The following is a 12,500-nucleotide window of genomic DNA, read 5'->3' on the forward strand; positions in this document are numbered from 1 at the left end:
CTCTGAATGCTAACAACTTTAACTTGAAGCACTCAGTAATGAATGCTATAATGCTATCAAGATGTTGCCAGAGTTAAACTAAAACAGTCTAACATGATACAGATACTCTCGTTATTGATATCCTGTTTACACTTTCACATAAATCCATGCAGAGTCGACATTTGCAACATTCTGCTCAGGTATGACTGTATTTCACTAAAAGGAGAGCTGGATCAGCTGCTCGTAGCGCTGCAGTAAAATAACACAATAACACAATAACACAATAACACAATAACAATAAATACGATGTGTTTGATTTCCAGCCACAAGAAGCAACTCAGGTCAAAGCTTCACAAGGCAAAGCTGCGTTCTGATCGAGCTTTAATTAAAGGTGATTATCTGATGGGAGCCGATGGAGGCCGACGCTGACTTCAGCTTCTTCAGAATGAACACCAAAACTGAGATTTATTATTTTCACTCCTGTCTCTTTACATTTTCACATCTGACACTGAGACATGATCCACAAAGCGACTGAAAACTGCAAGCAGCTAACAAGCAACTACATTTCAGCAAAATGCTAAAAAAAAAACTTCATCAATTTAACTGCATCATTATGTGCAGAAGAGACATTTTTTTAAAAGCATCTTAAATTGATTCCGATAAGAGACGAGACTTTTCTAAATGTTTCTAAAATTTTTATTCGAACACAAACTGCATTTGCAAACTACTAGGGAGCGTTTGTTTTAACCTCCTCGGAGAAGCCAGGCGGGTGGAGTTTAATGCATTAAATAAAGCATCAATCAGAGTTTAAATTGAGTTTTTTAATAAATCTTCATGCAAAAGAAACTCACCCAGCTTTCCATGAAAAGTTAAAACAAACCCTAAAAGTATTTGCAGATCAGCAGCGTGTGACGAACACTAAGCAGCTGCAATGAATACGACTAAAATGCCTCTAAGATTAACCCTCCTGTTGTCCTCAGGCCAAGGAAGGAAGGGAGGAAGGAAGGAGGAAGGAAAGATGGAAGGATGGAAGGAAGGAAAGATGGAAGGAAGGATGGAAGGAAAGATGGAAAGAAAGATGGGAAGGAAGGAAAGATGGAAGGAAGCAAGGAAGGAAGGAGGGAAGAAGGAGGGGGGAAGGAAGGAAGGAAGGAAAGATGGAAGGAAGGAAGGAAGGAAGGAAGGAAGGAAGGAAGGAAGGAAGGAAGGAAGAAAGGATGGAGAGGAAGGAAGGAAGATGGAAGGAAGGAAGGAAGGATGGAAGGAAAGATGGAAAGAAAGATGGAAGGAAGGAAGGAAGGAAAGATGGAAGGATGGAAGGAAGGAAGGAAGGAAGAAAAGGAGGGAGGAAGGAAGGAAGGGAAGAAAGGAAAGATGGAAGGAAGGAAGGAAGGAAAGATGGAAGGAGGGAAGGAAGGAGGGGGGAAGGAAGGAAGGAAGGAAAGATGGAACGAAGGAAGGAAGGATGTAAGGAAGGAAGAAGGAAGAAAGGGAGGGAGGAAGGTAGGAAGGCGGGAAGGGAGGAAGGAAAGGAGGGAAGGAAGGAAGGAAGGAGGGTGGAAGGAAGGGAGGGAGGAAGGAAAGGAAGGGGAAGGAAGGAAAGGAAGGAAGGAAGGAAGGAAGGAAGGAAGGGAGGAAAGAAGGAACAGTTAAAACAGGACGGGGGGAGGACGACAGGAAGGTTAAAAAAAAAAATCAACATTTTAGTCAAAAAGAAAAAAGAAGTGCAGCCAAACTGAAGGACTGATGCAAAGCTAAATGTTGTTAACGGAGTCTCACCTCTCCCTTTCTCCTCTGGGTGAGCGGGGGAGGAGATGCAGGGTAACGGGACATACAGTTCAGGGAATGGTCAAAACACAAGAGCTCATCATTATCAAACCTTCTTCCTTCCTTTCCTTCCTCCCTTCCCTCTTTCCTCTGTCCTTCTTTCCCTCCCTTCTTCCTTCCTCCATCACCCTTTCTTCCTTCCTTCTGTCTTTCTTCCTCCCTTCCTCTATTCCCTTTCTCCCTCCCTTCATCCTTCTTTCCTTCCCTCCTTCCTCTCTTCTTCCTCCTTTCCTCTGTCCTTCTTTCCCTCCATCCCTCCTTCTTTCCTTCCTCTTTTCCTTTCTCCCTCCCTCCTTCCTTCCATCTTCCTCTCTTCCTTTCTTTCCTTCCTCTTTTCCTTTCTCCCTCCCTCCTTCCTTCCATCTTCCTCCCTTCCTTCCTTTCCTTCCTCCCCTTCCTCTGTCCTTCTTTCCTTCATCCTTCCTCCCTTCCTTTTTTTCCTTTCATCCCTTCCTCCCTCCCCTCTGTCCTTCTTTCCTTCATCCTTCCTCCCTTCCTTTTTTCCTTTCCTCCCTTACTCCCTCCCTCCTTTCTTTCCTTCCTCCCTCCCTTCTTTCCTTCCTTCTTCCTACCTTCCTTCTTCCTTCCTCCCTCCCTCCCTCCCTTCCTTGACTCGAGGACAACAGGAGGGTTAATATCATTTGTTGAAATAGTTTCTCCTATTTTATGAAACATCATCATTATCAAACACTTCCTGGTTTATAAGGGAGGAGATAAAAAAGCTTCGCATCGCTGTAAACGTCATGATGGTGGATGGAGGTTTTATGATTTTATTGTTCACTAACATCTCGTATCAGTTAAAAAAATACTCTAAGTTTGATGAACAAACACAAAGGGGAAATATATTCGACACATATTGATCCAAATATGACTCCAAAATAACGACGTCTGAATCAAGTTTTTCCAGCATTAATCTGAATCCTTCATTATTGAACATCTGCTGATATTGAATCCGACCGATACTTTATTTAATATGTTGACACATGAAATAACAGCTGCAGCATTCTGACTTTGTGTGATCCTAACACTGAAGGTCCTGATTCAAATCTGTTAAACTGATATAAATTAAACTTTAACTTGTGTGTCTCACTCTGTTGGAAATGTTTGAAACTACAGAAACCTCCTGGCAGAGCTCCCGTATTTTAGACCCATCTCCTTCCCATTTTGTCTTTTCTCCCGGGAATCTGGGAGGCCAACGAGGAAGTAACTTAAAACTGCATTCTATCAAAAGGCCACCAGGGGGCGACCGTTTTGGTTGTCAAAAGGACTTCCGTCTCTATACAAGTCAATGGAGAATTCACCAACTTCTCACTTGATTTCTAACCTCAGTAAACGTTTTCAAAATGTGTTTATGGTCTCAATCGCTAGTTTAAAGCCTTCTTCAATGCAGTATGATGTTCATTTGGGACATTTTCCTCCTTCCTCCTCTCTCTTTCCTCCCTTCCTTCTTTCCTTCCTCCATCCCCCTTCCTTCCTTCCTTCCTTCCTTCCTTCCTTCCTTCCTTCCTTCTGCCTTTCCTTCCTTCCTTCCTTTCCTTCCTTCCTTCTGTCCTTCCTTCTTCCTTCCTTTCCTCCTCCTCCCTTCCTCCGTTCCACTGTCCTTCTTTCCTTCCTTCCTCCCTTCCTTCTTTCCCCTTCCTCCCTTCCTTCCTCCCTCCTTTCCTTCCTTCCTTCCTCCCTCTCTCCTCCTTCCGTCTTCCTCCCTCCTTTCCTTCCTCCCTTCCTTCCTCCCTGCTTCCTTTCTTTCCGTCTTCTTCCCTCCCTTCCTTCTTCTCCCTCCTTTCCTTCCTTCTTCCTCCCTCCTTCCTTCCCCGTCTCTCTCTCCCTCCCCTCCCTCCCCTCCCTTCCTTCTCCTCCCTTCCTTCCTTGACTCGAGGACAACAGGAGGCCTCCCTGATTTTATATGTGACGATAAAGCAGGGTATGCATTAGGGCGTGGCTACGTCGTGATTGACAGGTTGATTGGTTCACAGGTTCAGGAGGGCGCCTCATGCTCCTCCTGATGCCCATATAAGTAGAATCCCTGTTTTTATTTTTCCCAGCATGCACCTGAAATTTCAAGATGGCGCTGCTCAGATCCGATACTATTGGCCTCCGAGCAGCAGTCCACAAACCAATGGGTGACGTCACGGATGTTACGTCCATTATATATACAGTCTATGGTGTTTCCATACTTCTCTCTTCCCACTCAAAATATTAAGTAGTACAGAAGAAGAGATTTGAGACACAGTATATGTTTAACTTGAGCTACGAGCTCAAACGTTTCTACTCTGCTGTTCTTAAAATAAAGAGAGTTTAGTGAATCAACCAGACACTAAAGAACAAGAGTCACTCGGCTAATTTTCACTCGTACGTCTCAGTAAAATCTGCAAAACCGAAGTCAGAAAGTATCCGATTATAATGAATTTAAAGCTCATACTGATCCTTTTAAAAGATGCACAGAGCAGCCGAGTTATTGTTTATTATTAGGACTGAGTTCAGACGTATCTGCTGCAAATTAAAAGGTTATATTAATAAACTCAGAGTGATCCAGACTCATCAGTGAGGAGACTTCTGTCCTGGTGTTTCCTGTATTTTGACCAAACCCTGTAAGAGTTTTACAGTTTAATGTTGTTTTTAGAGATAAATATTGTGTATAAATGAAGCTCATGTTAGTTTTTAATGCCTCAATAAACCAGTATAAGCTTATTATATTAGTCTAATTTAACATTCTGACTGACCTCGTCTATATTTGACTGCTTTTATTCTGAAACATAAAACAGTGCAGAGTTAGTGCAGCAGCAGAGCAGCATGCATGAAGAACACACACTTTAACACACACTTCATCCACATCAGTGCTGCCGGCTGCAAGCTGCTTTTAATCCAATCAGTAAGAGAAATGTTTAATATGTACGAAGAAAACAAAAGGTTGGAAACTAAAGCACTAAATATAAATATATAAGGATTCATAATGAGGCTTCATCAGGTTTTACTGACTGGATTCAGAGTGAACTGAGCTCAGCCCTGATGTGGTTTCTATTCTCCCAGCTGTCAGTGAACTCACCTCTCCTTCTCTCTTCTGGATGTCGTCAGCTTTGTCTCCAGCGTACGCAGACTGCAGGCGGACGGCGTCGTCCTGGAGCTGCCGAACCTGAAGAGAGAAAGAAGAAGGAGGAAGAGGAGGAGGAAGGTTAAAATACACTGAACAGGTAGAAACGAGAGGAGACTGCTGCTGGAAAAATGTAGGATTTAGGAATGATATTCATTTTTAATTAAATTAATACAAAGGAAAAAATAATTAAAGTAAAATAAATAGGATAAAATATATTTAAATAAATTAATAAAAAAGGAAAAAATAAATAAAGTAAAATAAATAAGATAAAATATAAATAAATAAAGTTTGTGATAAAATAAAATAAAAATAAAATAAATTAATAAAAAGGAAAAAATAAAGTAAAATAAATAAGATAAAATATATATTAAAAAAATGTATTGTGATAAAAATAAAAAATATTTATTTTTAAATCACAATTAATAAAAAGGAAAAAATCAATAAATGAGAAAAAAAATCAATAAATATAAATAATAGAAATAATAGAGAAAGTTTATTCAAGTTAGAACTTGAAATAAACTCAAAACTAAAATAGATTAAAAAAACAAAACAAAAGTAAAAATAAGAGATAAAGTTTAATAAAAGCTAAAATTAAAACTAGGTTAAAAAAAGATATTAAAAAGACAAAAGAAACACAAATAAAATCGATACGATAATAAAAGAAGATAAAAATATTTAAATAAAGTAAAATGAGTAAAAGAAAATGAGAAAAATAAATTTAAATAAGAGAGAAAAATAAAGTGTATTAAATGTAAAAAAAAAACTAGGTTAAAATAGACACTCTGACACACATCTATAAACACACATCATCTCCATATCCTCCTACCTGTGTCCCCAGCGCCTGGATGTCGTGTTCGAAGGTGGTGTGCATCCTCTGCAGCGTCTCCACCGTGTTCTGGTCCCGTCCGAGTTCCTCCGGCAGCTTCTTGTGTTTGTCCAGGATGCGGTTGAGGATCTCTTTTGGCGTCGTGGTAAAACTTGTGCAGCTCGTAGGAAGCGGCGAGGATCTGCGTCCGCGTGTCGATGAGCTCCAGCAGGTCGGCCCACGCCTCGTTCAGCCCGTCCTTCCACTCGGCGATGGTGGCGGCGTCTCCGTGGCCGCTGTTGATCAGCTCGTCCGCCTGTCGGTTCACCGTGTCGACGCGCTCCTGCCCGATGTTCCCGGTGTCGCGGGCGAACTCTCTGAAGCGCTCCTGCAGCATCTAAAAAGAGAAAAATAACGATTAAATATGAGCTGAACAGGTAAAAACAGGAGGAGACTGCTGCTGGATAAAAATAGGATATATAATAAAAATATAATAAAATGTAAATAAATCAAGAAAGAAAGAAAAATGAAGAAAAATAAATGGGATAAAATTTTAAAAATAGGATCATGACAAAAAAAAATGTTTTAAATATTTATTTTCTAAATACAATTAATAAAAATGAAAAAAGTAAAATAAAAAAGAGAAAATAAAAATAAAGCAAAAAAATCTATAAAAATTTAAAAAAACAGACGAAATAAAAAATATAAAAAATAAACCAAAAAAATCAATAAATTAAAAATAACAGAGAAAGTTTATTCAAGTTAGATTTAAATAAATTAATAAAAATGTAATATACATTTTAAAAAAGAAAGTAAAAGAAATGGGATAAAATTTAAAAAAATATGATTCATGATAATAAAAAAAATATATATATATATAAAATAAGAGATAAAGTTTAATTAAAGCTAAAACTAAAACTAGGTTAAAAAAATATAAAAAATAATAAAATCAATACGATGAAAAAAAAGATATTTGTCACAATATTTAAAATCAAGAAAAATAAATAAAATTAAAATTAAAAATAAAAATAATAGAAAAAGAAAGTTTATTAAAAGAGTAAAAAAAACAGAATTAAAAAGACGAAAGTAAAATTTAAATAAAATAGCTTAAAAAAAAAAAAAAAAGATTAATAAAAATAGATAAAGTTTAATAAAAGCTAAAAAGTAGGTTAAAAAAAAGATATTAAAAAGACAAAAAAAACAAAAATAAAATTGATAAGATAAAAAAAGAAGATAAAAATATTTAAATAAATAAATAAAAAAAGAAAGAATAAAAATAAGAGAGAAAAACAAAAATTAAGAGTAAAAAAACAGGCTAAAATATAATTAAAAAGACAAAAGTAAAATAAAGTTATAAATATAAATATATAACATTGAATAATTATAAATTAAATACTGACGGTGACGTGCTCGTAGTCCTGGCCCAGCTCGTGGGATCCAGCCACCACTTCCCTCTCAGCGATCCACTGCTCCAGATCGTCTACTTCCCTGTTGAGCTGGAAGAGACGCAGACGCTCGTCCAGCTTCCCCCGACGCTCCTCCGACAAATCCTTCAGGCCGGCGTAAAGCTTATCCACCTGAGACTGACGCATGCCGATACGCTCGCTGCAGGAGGAACGAGGAGAGGAGAGGAAATGGGTTTTATATATTTATGACTTTAATGTCTCATTAAGGGGCATTTATGGCTTTTAATTCTTATTTTCTTTTCATTTTGGGCTTAAATTTAAACTAAATCAATTATAAAAGGTCTAAAATACTAAAGTGTTACACCAACATTTAACCCTCCTGTTGTCCTCGAGTCAAGGAAGGAAGGAAGGGAGAAAGAAGGAAGGAAAGGAGGGAGGGAGGACGGAGGAAAGAAGGAAGGAAGGAAGGAAGGTAGGAGGGAGGGAGGAAAGAAGGAAGGAGGGATGGCGGGAGAAAGGAAAAGAGGAAGGGAGGAAGGAAGGAAAGAATGACAGAGGAAAGTAGGAAGGGGGAGGAAGAGGGAAGAAAGGAAGGAGGGAGGAAGAAGGAAGGAAAGGAGGGAGGAAGTAGGAATGAAAGGAGGGAGGAAGGACGGAGGAAAGAAGGAAGGAAGGAAGGTAGGAGTGAGGGAGGGAGGAAAGAAGGAAGGAGGGATGGCGGGAGAAAGGAAAAGAGGAAGGGAGGAAGGAAGGAAAGAATGACAGAGGAAAGTAGGAAGGGGGAGGAAGAGGGAAGAAAGGAGGGAGGGAGGAAGAAGGAAGGAAAGGAGGGAGGAAGTAGGAATGAAAGGAGGGAGGAAGGACGGAGGAAAGAAGGAAGGAAGGAAGGTAGGAGTGAGGGAGGAAAGAAGGAAGGAGGGAGGGAGGGAGGAAAGGAGGAAGGAAAGAAGGAAGGAAGGAAATAAGGAAGGAAAGAAGGAAGGAAGGATGGAATGAAGGAAGTAGGGAAGAAAAGGGGATTGAGGAAGGAAAGAAGGAAGGGAGGAAGGAAAGGAAGGAAGGAATGAGGGAAGAAAAGTATGAAGGGAGGAAAGAGAGAAGGAAGGAACAGTGAAAACAGACGGGGTCAAAGGTTAAACCCTTATAAAGCAGCTTCCTCCTTCCTACCTGTCCGGGTGCTCGGCCGCCACCAGGCCTCGGCTGACGCTGGACAGCTGATGAACGGTGTCGGCGTAATCTTCCACCGCCTGCTCCAAGATCTGATGCTTCTTCAACATGGCCACCGAACTCTGCTCGTCCTGCCGGGCGGAGAGAGAGAGAGAGAGAGAGGAAGAGGAAGAGGAAGAGGAAAAGTTAATTATTATTATTATTATTATTATTATTATTAAGCTGTGAAAAGGTAAAGCTGTCTCAAAAAACTCAAAAACTTCTATTCTGAGTTTTATAGACGTACTGAAGCACAATAATCATCATTTAGTCAATAATATGTCAAAAAAAACACTTAAAAATCAAAAGATAAGTCTTCAGATGTCTCGTTATGTCCGATAAGAATTATATAAAACACAGAAAAGCAGCAAATCCTCACATTTAAAAAGCTGGAATCAAAACTTTTTTCTTTTTGCAACTCTGAATGAAAAATGACTGAGACGATGAATCAGTTACTAAAATAATAATAATAATAATCATCATTTAGTCAATGATATGTAAAAAAAAAAAGCCTAAAAATCAAAAGATAACTTAAAGATAAATAAGTTTATGATGATTTAAAACAGAGAAAAGCAGCAAATCCTCTTATTTTAAAGGCTGGAACCAAAACTTTATTTATTTATTTGGTAACTTTGATTTAAAAATGACCAAAATATGAAAATAGATGCAGATTATCATTTTTTTTTGCCAGTTTGTTTGTTAAAGTTTTGATTGTAATTTTAATTTAGTGTAATTGTCTTTTTTCCCAATTAAACATACTTGAAATAGAAAAAGAAAGTAAAAGACAAACAGAGACAGAAAAATACAAAAAATATTATTTTTAAATACATTTTTAAAAAAGGAAAAAATAAATAAAGTAAAATAAATAAGATAAAAATGTTTATTTAAAAAGCACTTATACATTTAGTCTTTTGGTTTGTTTGTTAACATTTTGATTTAGTGTAATTGTGTCTTTTTTAAATTAAACATACTTGAAATATAAAAAGAAAAAGAAAGTAAAAGACAAACAGAGACAGAAGAAGTACAGAAAAACATGCAGAATAATGAATGAAAACAAAGAAAAGAGACAGAAAGACAAAATAAAACATAATAACTAATCATTTATAAGTTATATACGTTTCTGTAAAAGTTTCCAATCAAAGCTCAAATTTTAAAACACATTTAAATCAGATTTTAGAGGCATGGATACATTAATAAAACAGCTTCTCACTATTAACTATATACTCTATTAACTACAACAGAAACCACTTTATTTACTTATTAACGTTATTTAAAGGTTTGTTTTAAAGCTGAATGACAGAAACAAACAATACGAAGCTATAAGACTTAAAGTTAAATGTATTAATATGATTTAAATGTATTAATATGTAGAAAATTTAAATGTTTACTGACCAGCAGAGACGCTCAGAGACAGAAACAACAGACTAAAGACGAGAGAGGAACTAACAACTAAAGAGTCAAACAGAAACAGGAAGTTAACGTTCCTGTGATATAACTGAAGGAGAACTGAGTGAAATGATCCTTTAAAATGACAACAACAAACTAAATATAAAGTACTTTTTTTTTTGGCAATGACAGAAAACACACAGGACGGAGTTTTTCCAGCTGTGTTAATATTTTTGGAATATTTCTGGTTTTACTAACATTGACTTTATCACTGATACTCTTTTTCTGGTAATAATTGTTTTTGTTATAACTCAATATATTAGTTAACCTCTTCCACTAGAACCTGATCACATCTCATTTTGCAGCTTTTAGTTCCTTCCTTCCTCCCTCCTTTCCTTACATCTTCCTCCCTCCTTTCCTTCCTTCCTTCCTCCCTCCTTTCCTCCCTCCTTTCCTTCCTTCCTCCCTCCTTTCCTTTTTCCCTTCCTTCCTCCCTCCTTTCCTTTCTTCCTCCCTCCTTTCTTTCCGTTTTCCTTCCTTCCTCCCTCCTTTCCTTACATCTTCCTCCCTCCTTTCCTTACATCTTCCTCCCTCCTTTCCTCCCTCCTTTCCTTCCTTCCTCCCTCCTTTCCTTTTTCCTTCCTTCCTCCCTCCTTTCCTTTCTTCCTCCCTCCTTTCTTTCCGTTTTCCTTCCTTCCTCCCTCCTTTCCTTACATCTTCCTTCCTTCCTTCCTCCCTCCTTTCCTTTCTTCCTCCCTCCTTTCCTTCCGTCTTCCTTCCTTCCATCCTCCCTCCTTTCCTTCCTCCCTCCTTTCCTTCCTTTTTTCTTCCTCCCTCCTTTCCTTTCTTCCTCCCTCCTTTCTTTCCTTTTTCCTTCCTTCCTCCCTCCTTTCATTACATCTTCCTTCCTTCCTTCCTCCCTCCTTTCCTTTCTTCCTCCCTCCTTTCTTTCCATTTTCCTTCCTTCCTCCCTCCTTTCCTTACATCTTCCTTCCTTCCTTCCTTCCTCCCTCCTTTCCTTTCTTCCTCCCTCTTTTCCTTCCGTCTTACTTCCTTCCTTCCTCCCTCCTTTCCTTGCTTTTTCCTTCCTTCCTCCCTCCTTTCCTTACATCTTCCTTCCTTCCTTCCTCCCTCCTTTCCTTTCTTCCTCCCTCCTTTCTTTCCGTTTTCCTTCCTTCCTCCCTCCTTTCCTTTCTTCCTCCCTCCTTTCCTTCCGTCTTCCTTCCTCCCTCCTTTCCTTCCGTTTTCATTCTTTCCTCCCTCCTTTCCTTACATCTTCCTTCCTTCCTTCCTCCCTCCTTTCCTCCCTTCCTCCTTTCATTCCTTCTTCCTACCTTCCTTCCTTCCTCCTTTGTTTCCTTCTTCCTCCCTTCCTTTCTTGACTCGAGGACAACAGGAGGGCTAAAACCGTAATCTATTGCACTGTGTAAGCAGTTTATTACACACTATTTGGGATCTTAGTAAATCAGACCCACAGTGTGTAAAAGGCAAATAAAAGAAAATCTAGAACACCAGAAATCATACCTATGCTTTATCACGATATCGATATAACATCGATATATATCACCCAGCCCTAACTTATACTGTTTTTATATTTCTGGTCAGTATTTTGTACAATGTCACAGCTTTCTCTCTTCTAATATAGTTTTTATTTATATCGCTGTATCACTTGTTTCCTGGTCGTAGTATTTTTCCTCATAATTTTCTATTTTTTTGTTCTGACCAGGCGGGGAGCTCCGGTCCTCTGAAATGATGCCAACGCGGAAGTAACTTAAAACTGCATTCTATCAAAAGGCCACCAGGGGGCGACCGTTTTGGTGTCAAAAGGACTTCCGTCTCTATACAAGTCAATGGAGAATTCACCAACTTCTCACTTGATTTCTAACCTCAGTAAACGTTTTCAAAATGTGTTTATGGTCTCAATCGCTAGTTTAAAGCCTTCTTCAATGCAGTATGATGTTCATTTGGGACATTTTCCTCCTTCCTCTCTCTTTCCTCCTTCCTCTCTCTTTCCTCCCTTCATCCCCCTTCCTTCCTTCCTTCCTTCCTTCCTTCCTTCTGCCTTTCCTTCCTTCCTTCCTTCCTTTCCTTCCTCCCTTCCTCCGTTCCACTGTCCTTCTTTCCTTCCTTCCTCCCTTCCTTTTTTCCCCTTCCTCCCTTCCTTCCTCCCTCCTTTCCTTCCTTCCTTCCTCCCTCCCCTCCGTCCGTCTTCCTCCCTCCTTTCCTTCCTCCCTTCCTTCCTCCCTGCTTCCTTTCTTTCCGTCTTCTTCCCTCCCTTCCTTCTTCCTCCCTCCTTTCCTTCCTTCCTTCCTCCCTCCCCTCCTTCCGTCTTCCTCCCTCCCTCCCTTCCTTCTTCCTCCCTCCCTTCCTTGACTCGAGGACAACAGGAGGCCTCCCTGATTTTATATGTGACGATAAAGCAGGGTATGCATTAGGGCGTGGCTACGTCGTGATTGACAGGTTGATTGGTTCACAGGTTCAGGAGGGCGCCTCATGCTCCTCCTGATACCCATATAAGTAGAATCCCTGTTTTTATTTTTCCCAGCATGCACCTGAAATTTTCAAGATGGCGCTGCTCAGATCCGATACTATTAGCCTCCGAGCAGCAGTCCACAAACCAATGGGTGACGTCACGGATGTTACGTCCATTTCTTATATACAGTCTATGGTTCTTACCTTTGCTTTCTCCTCTGACATCATGTACAGCTCCTGTTCGCTCATCCAGGCTTCGGCCTCGGCGGCGTCGAAGTAATACTGCTGCGCCTCGTGAGCTTCGCTGAGGCGCGAGTGACGCTTCTCC

At 39.4% G+C, this 12,500-nt stretch overlaps 1 pseudogene; it reads right to left on the bottom strand.

Moving 5' to 3' along the window:
• Positions 1-12,500, bottom strand: part of LOC133991564 (spectrin beta chain, non-erythrocytic 1-like) — a 72,258-nt pseudogene that overhangs the window by 16,144 nt on the left and 43,614 nt on the right.

Source organism: Scomber scombrus, chromosome 12, assembly GCF_963691925.1.
Source record: "Scomber scombrus chromosome 12, fScoSco1.1, whole genome shotgun sequence".
Lineage (NCBI taxonomy): Eukaryota > Metazoa > Chordata > Actinopteri > Scombriformes > Scombridae > Scomber > Scomber scombrus.